The sequence below is a fragment of the Pristiophorus japonicus genome, chromosome 17 (assembly GCF_044704955.1).
Source record: "Pristiophorus japonicus isolate sPriJap1 chromosome 17, sPriJap1.hap1, whole genome shotgun sequence".
In the NCBI taxonomy this organism is placed as follows: Eukaryota; Metazoa; Chordata; class Chondrichthyes; family Pristiophoridae; genus Pristiophorus; species Pristiophorus japonicus.
The window spans coordinates 64456027-64466757 of NC_091993.1; the positions used below are offsets into that span (position 1 = coordinate 64456027).

The 10731-nt window shown below is 45.7% G+C and overlaps 1 pseudogene; it reads right to left on the reverse strand.

Moving 5' to 3' along the window:
* Positions 1-705: 705 nt before the first annotated feature.
* Positions 706-943, reverse strand: LOC139228385 (U2 spliceosomal RNA; annotated as a pseudogene).
* Between the last annotated feature and the right edge of the window lie 9788 nt (positions 944-10731).

Genomic DNA, 10731 nt, shown 5'->3' on the forward strand with positions numbered 1-10731 from the left:
TGAATCACTACCTTGGTCCCCATGAAAGTGCCGATGTCGGGTTAAAATGATGAGTCAAATTTGTCCAGGATTTGTGAATGATACTCGCCCCACAGAAGAAATTACATTGTCATCGCCCCATTTCCAGTTCATGACAGCAAGCCAACTCCTCCCCAGTAGTGCGGGACCGTCCCCGGGACAATCCAGAGTGGCAACCTGTTTTCCGAATCTTTGTGGGTCACGACTACTGCGGCGCTGCCTAGCACCGGAATGATCTCCTTTGTATATGTCCGTAGCAGTGCGTCAATCGGCAATAATTTTGGCCTCCTGGCCTTGGACACCCATAACCTTTCGAACTGTTTGATACTCATCAGGGACTGGCTGGCCCCCGTGTCTAGCTCCATTAATACTGGGATGCCATTGAGGATCACTTTCATCATTATTGGTGGCGTCCTGGTATATGAACTGTATATATGCTTCACATGAACTCGCTGAACTTCAGCTTCCAGCGATTTCCCCCAGTATTCATTTTGCCTCATAAGGCTTACATCGGGCCTGACCTCCTCGTACATCAACCTGGCTGCAGGCTTCCTGCACATACTTTTTTTTTCTTTTTTTTTATTCGTTGCCAATCTTTCCAATTCTTTGTCAAATCACAAAAGCCAGAGGTCACCTTGCACACATCAAGGATCACTCTGCGCCAATGCTCTTAGCCAAAAGGCCTAGAGCCACTGCACCGTTCCTGGAAGTACTGCAATACCAGGTTTGTGCCATGGAGGTGGATGGGTCAGGCCCCCCACACACCTCCATGGAGGTGGATGGGTCAAGCCACCCCACCCACCTCTTATTTCCAAAAAGCATAGGAGAATCACCTTCCTGATCCAGGGAGAACCACGTTGGGGTCATGGTTACTCCCCTGTCAGGTCAGTTACGCATGATCTTAGCCAAAAGGCCGAGAACATACGCGCCAAGTGACCGCTGACGTTGCAGTTTCTGCAGGTATTTTGCTGATACCTGCAAGCTCTGGCTGGGTGTTTGCCTCCACACCTCCAGCAGGTGTTGATGGCCCCATTACTGGCCGCATTGTCCCTTGCGATGGCGTGAATCACCGTTCAGCTAGCCATTTTCTCTGTTGCGATCCCCCTTTGGGTTCGACTGCACGCTTGGGCATGTCCGATTGCCACTGTTTGCCTGGAGAACTGTGTTCCGCGTTAACAATGTTGAAACCCTGTCCATTTGCTGCATTTAAACCAAGATTTTTGTCAAACATCACTCTGGTCTCTTCCTCCCGAGATAAATGTCTGGACCATCAAAGCTGCTGTTTCTAGGGTCAAGTCTTTGATCTCAATCAGTTTCTTGAAAACCCCAGCGTGTCCGATGCCCTCAATAAAAAAGTCTCGCAGCATCTCCGCTCTGCATGCATCTGGGAACTTACATAGGCTCGCCAGTCGCCGGAGATCTGCCACGAAGTCTGGAACGCTTTGCCCTTCTCGCCGCTGGTGCATGTAAAACCGGTGTCTCGCCAGGTGCATGCTGCTTGCCGGTTTAAAGTGTTCCCCGATCAACTTACTGAGCTCTTCGAACGTCTTGTCCACCGTCTTCTCTGGCGCTAGAAGGTCCTTCATCAGGGAGTACGTTCTGGATCCACAAACCGTCAGATGAGCCCTGCATTTGTCGGCCGAATCCTGTCGCAACCATTCCTTAGTGACGAAACTTTGCTGTAGTCTCTCAATAAAGTCATCCCAATCATCACCAACACAGTACATCTCATCTGTGCTGCTAGTGGCCATGCTTGCGTGGTTTAAATCCCAGTTTCTTGTCGCCAATTACTACACAGTATAAATGCACACGAGGCCCATACTGGAGAGAAGGTCACTCTGTGACCAGTTACCTTTATTAGCAAGACCTCAAGAGAGAGAAGGTGGGTGGAGCTTCCCCTTTTATACCAGAAAGTCCAGGTTAGTAGTGTCTCCCACAAGTTCGCCCCCTGTGGTCAATGTTCTCAAGGTGTACAACTAAGGTTAGCTTATACATGGGTTGCAATGACAGAAAATAAGTGTCTAAATGAGGTAGAAGAACATGCAGATCTGGGGGTGTAGCTACACCAATCACCAAAGTAGTGATGCAGGTTCACAAGGCCATAAAAAAGCAGAGAAAGCACTGGGGTTCATTTATAGAGGAATATAATTGAAAAGCAGAGGTTAGGTTAAACATGTATAGAACCTTGGTTAGACCACACAGAGCTCTGTGAACAGTTTTGGTCTCCATATTATATTTTTAAAAACATAGAAGCACTGGAGAAGGTGCAAAAAGGATTTATCAGAATGATACCAGAATGGAAAGGTTATACTCATCAGCAAGGATTGAACAGGCTGGGGCTCTTTTCTCTGCGAAACAGAAGACTGAGGGGTGACCTGATCGAAGTCTTTAAGATTATGATAGGGTTTTAATAGACTTTCCGTGCCTGAAAAAGGAAGTCAAATGCTTGCCAAAACGCATTACCAGATCTGGGTTTAGTACAATGTCGCTGTCGCTTGTCGGTCAAGGCTCCAATTGAACTGTGAAAATTAAGTTTCGGAGGGCCGAGGCTTGTTGTTGTGCGCGCTGCTCCAAGGCCCCTGGCGGTTGCACAACTCGCGCGCTCGCTTTTCAAATCTGGAGTTGCCATTTACAAACATTAGTCGACCCAGAAACATACAAGAGAAAAAAAATTGCAGTTCGGGACCGGCCACAACCAGTCGGAGTGTCGGACATTGTAAGGTGTGTTCTGTTGAGTTATGGAAACCTTTGTCATTGAAAGGGTAGGCGATGCCCATTCAACCACTGCTCATTGTTGTAATTATTTATGCGCACAAGAGCTGATGCAACAGTTCTAGCTCTTTGGTGTTATGAATGGACGGGTTGTGATCCAGAGGCTGGTGTACAGAGTGGAGATGGTGACCTGGTTTCACTTCAGATTCCCTGAAACGATTGAATGCGTCTACCCCGGCTGCAGGTTTAACTTGGGGTGCTGCACATCTGCGAAGTAGAACCTCAGAAACCCACATGATCTCTACTGGTCACCTTGAGTAGTGACATTACAAACCAGTTCAGGGAAGAAAGACGTGGATCGCTTTTGCACGTCTCAACCCATGTCTCATATTGTCCATTTTGAAGTGCAGAGACTTGGTTTGTGGGTATGCAGCAGCTTATTGTGTGCACAGCCACTTCGGGATTCAGAGTAATTTAGTTTTTTGTTTGAAGTGTTGTTTGAGGTAAATATTTTGACCAGGACAATGGGAAAATTCTCTCCTGCTTTTAGAATAATCTTTCATAGCCACATGAACCACTGCAACAGCTGGACTTTCCTGGATACAACAGTAGCTCTGATAAAGCAGCAATCACAGTGCTCGTCAGAAGTTCCTCCATCCTGACCTGGCCCTTCCATCTGCAGCCTGTGTCACAGACAAGAATGCTAAGCCAAGCTGCAAGATTTCTCTTGACTGTTAGTTCCAGTGGCTTGGTGATCATATTTAAGATTATCATGTTTATAACTTTGCAAGAAATACAATAGAAGGAAATCTCCCCAAGTGTGTTTATGTTGTTGGCCTGAGGAAATTCTTTTCACGTAATTAATACACCAAATATGAACTGGCAAGTTTAGGGCTATAGCCAGACCAGACACAGCCAGTGATAAATGAAGCACATTAATTGAAAATAAGACCAGGGAGTTTCTGCCTCATTTTACATCTTAATGATGAAGGGATCCATAAAACTGAATGTACCTGTTATGGTAGGGTAGATACAATGAGGAAGTCCCTCCTGAATATAAATGAATAGTAATTATAATTGATCTGTGATTTTTAGTAAATGTATCTTCACCGATGGATGTCGTTCCTTCTGTGTAATAGACTTTCCTCAAGGGCCTGACTTGTGTTCACCATTGATGATTGATTTCTATCTGATAAATAAATGGTTGAAATGATTTTGATTGTTAATAACTGGATTGACCTCACTTACTGTTCAATGGAATAAATAAATATCAATATGGTTTGAATCAAATAGACACATTGCTTGCTGCTCACCTGTTGCCATGGTCTTGACTGGTTGTTCAGGTTGCAGATACCTGGGCAAATAACCCGTGTTTTCTTCAGACAGGCCCCCCGAGACTAGAACGTCCTATAGTCTTTGATACACTTTAACTTGTGAACCTGTCCTATGATTTCATTCAGCCTTTATCTCTGACGACTATAGCAAAGTAACTTCAAAATAAATTAAACTGCCCCTGTACTTTAAAAACAAATCCTGACAAGCTAGAACTTGTCTGGAGAAGGAATCACAAGTATCAGATAGACCATGTGTTACTCAATTCATTGAAATCTAATGGATACAAAATGTGTTACGATCACATGGATACAAGGGCCCCAGTGAAGTCTCACCTCCGGCAGCTTCCATCTCTGACTCGGATTCTCCTTTAAGACTGATTTAGGATTTGATGAATATCAGCTTTTCAGTGCCTTTTTTTGAATATTTGCTTTCAGTCTGTGAAAGTTCTGAAGGTGCCCCTCTCAAAGTGGGAACTTAAAACAAAAATCTGACAAGTTACAACTTGCTTGTGGGAAAGTCAACGAGATTCTCTAATCAAAGCATCAGCCAATGGTTTTTACACATTTATATACTGGAATATTTCAATCATGGATGATGTTTATTCAGCTTTAATATGTTCTCAAACTTTGAGAGATTTTTTCCTGCCTTGTTTAGTATATGCTGTTTTCCCTGCATCTTTCACTGCATACATGTGCACAGAGGTGACCTACTCCAGTGTTTGTCAACTGGTCACTGAGGTATACCAGTGAACTTGGCCTTCACATTCCATTCATCAGCTGGCAGTGAAGGGCCTCCATGAAATGACTATACAGTTTCAACCTAGTTCCAATTACATATGGACAAAAATATCCCTAGTTTAGCAGTAAGTTGGCAGTTTTGCTAGTCAATTTCTGTGTGTCAGCAAGCCTGGACCATCAGAGGGTGCAGCGTGAGGCGGCGCGGCTTGGAAATTGGCGCCATCCCAGCCTGCAAGACTATCAGCAGGCCGGGGCCATTGGAGGGAGCAGCTTGCAGCGGCATACCACTGCAGGGAGCAGCGCGTGCTGCTGCAGCAGGGCAACGTCTGCGAAGCCAGGTCGCTGATTGCACTGCAGGCAGGCACAGCAGGAGGGGCAAAGGAGCGGCAAGAGTCCGTAGAGGGAAGTGACCGGGGCCCAGGAGAGGCGAGGTCCCAGGGGCAACACGGACCAGCTCACACTGCGATATGTGCGCGCACTAGGTCCATGCAGCAGAGCAGGTCTCCAGTCATCTTGGTTAATCCTTGCCACTGGATCATGACCTAGCTCTGTCAAGCCCATGTGGTGGCTGGTGTGCAATGGCCAACACATGTTAAAAAAAATCCACGCACAGGCATCTTCCACCCTTCACATGTAGTTCGGGATCTGGAATATTAGGTCCTTCATTGAAACACCTGTGAACTCATCCCTTTTTGGCGTGGCAACAAGTCATCCTCGCTTCGAGGGACTGTCTATGATGATGATGATTTATGTATTACATAAATAAACATGATTTATTTGCTCAGGTGGTCCGTTGAACTGCAGTACGCGGACGACACCTGCGTCTGCGCACATTCTGAGGCAGAACCCCAGAATATAGTCTATGTATTCACCGAGGCATATGAAAGCATAGACCTTACGCTTAACATCCGTAAGACAAAGGTCCCCCCACCAGCCTGTCCTCACCGCACAGCACTGACCCCTAATCATCAAGATTCACGGCGCGGCCCTCGACAACGGGGACCATTTCCCATACCTCGGGAATCTCCTGTTAACAAAGGCAGACATTGATGCGGAGATTCACCATCACCTCCAGTGCGCCAGTGTAGCCTTCGGCCGCCTGAGGAAAAGTGTGTTCGAAGACCAGGCCCTCAAGTCTACCACTAAGCTCATGGTCTACAGGGCTGCAGTAATACCCGCCCTCCTGTATGGACCAGAGGCATGGACGACTTACAGAAGACACATCAAGTCGCTGGATACATCACCAACGATGTCTCTGCAAGATCCTGCAAATACCCTGGGAGGACAGACGCACCAACATCAGTGTCCTCGCCCAGGCTAACATCCCCAGCATTGAAGCACTAAGCACACTCGATCAGATTCGCTGGGCAGGCCACTCAGTCCGCATGCCAGACACGAGACTCCCTAAGCAACTGCTCTATGCAGAGCTCCTTCATGGCAAACGAGCCAAAGGTGGGCAGCGGAAACGTTACAAGGACACCCTGGAAGCCTCCCTGGTGAAGTGCGACATCACCATTGATGCCTGGGAGACCCTGGCCGAAGACCGCCCTAGGTGGTGAAAGTGCATCCGGGAGAGCGTTGAGCTCTTCGAATCTCAACGCTGCGAGTGTGAAGAGGTCAGGCGCAGGCAGCGGAAGGAGCATGTGGTAAATCAGTGCCACCTTCCCCCAACGAATATCTGTCCCACCTGTGACAGGGTCGTGTTGGACTGTTCAGCCACCAAAGAACTCACTTTAGGAGTGGAAACAAGTCTTCCTCGATTCCGAGGGATTGCCTATGATGATGTATGTATTAGGAAAAAGAACAGGGATTGATCCAATAACCTTTAAAATACAGAATATTGGATCAGTGTTAATGTGTTAATGTGCCTTAGTCCTTAGTGGGGCTTGAACCCATAAACATCAAACTTGGAAGCAAGAGTGCTACCAAGTGAACCAAACTGGCAGCTTTTTTGAACAGATTGAGGAAATAGTCTTTGGTTGGTGAGACTTAAATGAACCTAATGGTTCCTTTTGTTCTCATTCTGGGGAATTAATTCAGTAATTGAGAGGTTGTAAAAGTTATTACACTGTAACAGTGTGATTTCTATCAGTAATTATCAATTCTGAAATAATTAGGACAAAATGCAGTTTGAAGAGAATAGTTTTGTTTGAGGGACTACTGGAAGAACATTATCTGTGACAGTTACTGTATTTCTACATCCAAGTCTGCTGTCAGGATTTAATTATTCAGCTTTATAGTTGCAGTTTCTCTAGAATATTAGTATGACTATCAGGTCTCCCGTGGCATTGCTCAGTCAGAAGTCATGCTGTTGCCAGGGAAAGGTGCTTGGGGGTTGCTCATTTCTGCTCAAAGAAGTTTGTGAGATATATGCTCAGAGGCTGTGAAGTAATTACCTTACTGACTCCAGATAGATAAATAAATAATTTGTTATTTCTCTCTCATACGGTTATTTAACTAAATCTTCAGAGAAGTGGGAGAGAACTGCAGCGCAGGAGAGAAAGGTGGAGCAGGTTCATGTAACTGCATAAATGCCTTGTCCAGTAGAATGGTGTAGAGGACAAAGTAATCTGTTCAATTAATGATCAGACCAGACACTTCAAACTGGGTTTGCACATTAGGAGTATTATTCCTCAGAGAGTGAGGAGAGCGATTTTGAGAAAGGGGTGGGATGAGAGAGTATGTTCTTGAGAGTATGTTCTTGGAACAGTAAATAAACATAATTAAATATTTGGATGTGCATTGTTCACATCATTTTACTGCCAAAGCTGCCACAGAAAAGTTGAAAACATTCAGGTCTTATGTTGTGATGTTTTTTGACAAAACAAGTCGTGTGTACCTTTTAAAACCGCCCCCCCCCCCCCACCCCCCAAAATTATTTTCTGGTTGTGTGCTACCAATGCTTTGCCATTGTTGGTCAGGAGGAGGAGGTGAGGCTTACATGCAGCAAGTCCAAACATGTCCAAAGTCCAAAATGGGTGGAGTATAAAAGCAAGGAAGTCTTGCTACAGTTATACAGGCTTTTGGTGAGGCCACACCTGGAATACTGCATGCAGTTTTGGTTTCCATATTTACAAAAGGATATACTTGCTTTGGAGGCAGTTCAGAGAAGGTCCATTAGATTGATTCCGGTGATGAAGGGGTTGACTTATGTAGAAAGGTTGAATAGTTTGGGCCTCTACTCATTGGAATTCAGAAGAATGAGAGGTGATCTTATCGAAACGTATAAGATTATGAGGGGACTTGACAAGGTGGATGCAGAGAGGATGTTTCCACCGATAGGGGGACTAGAACTAGGAGGCATAACCTTAGAATAAGGGGCCGCCCATTTAAAACTGAGATGAGGAGGAATTTCTTCTCTCAAAGGGTTGTAAATCTGTGGGATTCGCTGCCTCAGACAGCTGTGGAAGCTGGGACATTGAATAACTTTAAGACAGAGAGAGACAGTTTCTTAACCGATAAGGGGTTATGGGGCGCGGGTAGGGAAGTGAATCTGAGTCCATGATCGGATCAGTCATGATAGTATTAAATGGCGGAGCAGGCTTGAGGGGCCGTATGGCCTACTCCTGCTACTATTTCTTATGTTCTTATGTACGTTTCAGGAGGTGGTCACGCCGCAGCTTATGGATGTACAAGCAGAGAGGGAATGGGTGACCGCCAGACAGACAAGGAGGACCAGGCAGGTAGTGCAGAAGTTCCGGTAATCATTTCTAAATACTAGTGAGGGCGATAGTTCCTCTGGGGAGTACAGCCAGAGCCAAGTCCATGGGGGGAGGGGGGGTGGGTGTTTGGGAAAGCGATTGATAGGGCATTCAATAGAGTTAGGGGAACAGACAGACGTTTCTGCTGCCGTGGACATGATTCAGGATGCTATGTTACCAAGTTCAAGGATGTCACTGAGTGGCTGCAGAACAATGTGAGAGTGGAGGGTGAACAGCCAGAGATCGTGGTCCATATCGGTATCAATGACATAGAGGGAGATTATAGGGAGCTAGGAAAGAGATTAATAAGCAGCACCTCAAAGTTAGTAATCTCTGGATTGCTCCCAGTGCCACGAGTTAATGAGTATAGAAATAGGATGATAGAGCAGATGAATGCGTGGCTGGAGAGATGGTGCAGGAGGGAGTGCTTTAGACTCCTGGGTTACTGGGACCGGTTCAGACTGGATGGGTTGCATATCAACAGAGCCGGAACCAATGTCCTCGTGGGGGGGTGGGGGTGGGGGTGTTGCTAGTGCTGTTGGGGAGAATTTAAATTAATTTGGCAGGGGGATGAGCACCAGAGAGGAAAAACAAGGTGCACAAAGAATTGGGAGAGACAGATAACACTAGAGTAAGGAAGAAATTAATAAGCAGCACCTCAAAGTTAGTAATCTCCGGATTGGTCCCGGCTCTGTTGAGGTGCGGCCTGTACATGTCCCACACTCCCGCAGAACTGGTCCCAATGTCCCAGGAATCTAAAGAGCTCCCTCCTGCACCATCTCTCCAGCCATGCACCATGCATTCATCTGCTCTATCCTCCTATTTCTATACTAACTAGCTCGTAGCAACGGTATCAGGTGGGGTCAGGCTAAGAGTGCATGTTTGTAAACGCACGAAGTGTGGTAAATAAGTTTGGTCAGCTGCATGTGCAAATAGCTACATGGGAATATGATGTGGCTTAAGAAAGTGCAGTATTTGCTGCTAAATATTCCTGGATATAAGGTTTTCCGGAAATGTAGGGAAAGGAGGTGGTGTAGCAGTATTGTTTAAGGAGAATATTACAGTGCTGGAGAGAGAAGATGTCCTGGAGGGGTCAAGGACAGAATCTATTTGGTTAGAGTTAAGAAACAAAAGAGGTGCTATTACACTAATTGATGTATTCTATAGGCCATCAACTAGTGGGAAGGAAGGATACAGAGAAGCAAATATGCAGGGAAATTACAGAGAGGTGCAAGAACAGAGTAGTGATAATGGGGGACTTCAATTATTCTAATATATACTGGATAGTAATGTAAAGGGCAGAGAGGGGAAAGAGTTTCTGAAGTGTGTACAGGAGAACTTTCTGAAGTGTGTTTCCTCCAACGAGGAAGGAGGCATTGCTGGTTCTGGAGAATGAGGAAGGGCCAGTATCAGTAACGAAACATTTAGGGAACAGTGATAATAATATACGGTTTAGGTCACGATTACGGCGTCTCTAAGGTCCCCTGGCAAGCTCTCCTCCTTCCAAATAAGAGACACGAGTTCATGTATTTGCGCCAATAGTGCTTCTCTGCCATGCTTTAGTGCTTTGGCGGGGATTCCATCTGCTCCTGATCTGGAAATGTATTTTTAAAGTTGTATATACTGTCACATGTACCCTTTTGCAATGAAACAAAATGGAGTCCCGATCCTCCTAGAAGCTTCTGCAACAGACCGTCTGTTTCTGCATAAACATGCTAACCGTGACTGAAACTGCTGATAGTTGATTATCTGAGAAAAGCAGGAGCCATCTGTATGAGTGAGGGAACCTTAAACAAACCCACCCGGCCGGAATCTTAACCACCAGATAACAGAAAGAATGTCCTGTTGAAATAAGTACCACCCATCGTACTCCCCTGTACTATCAATAGTCTGTTGCTATGCCAAACCTTAGAAGGACTAGATAAAGGTTGTAAAGACTCAGACAAGGATGTGGTACTAATTAACTGATTGGAGAACACTTTATCTGTTTTCGCTGACCGCAAGGGCAGAACCGATACACGTGATGGAACCATAACTTGTATGTTCTACTGTTTAAAGATATTGTGAATCTGTACCACAGTGGAAGTCTCTGCTTAGCCTTTGACTAAACGGGACTCTCCCTTGCTGCAAGTAAAACTTATTAAATGAACATCTACCGGAGCTGATTGTGTCAGAGTCTTATTGAGAGTCGAGCTTTCGACAGTTACTTCTTGGAGGTTCCACCGAGA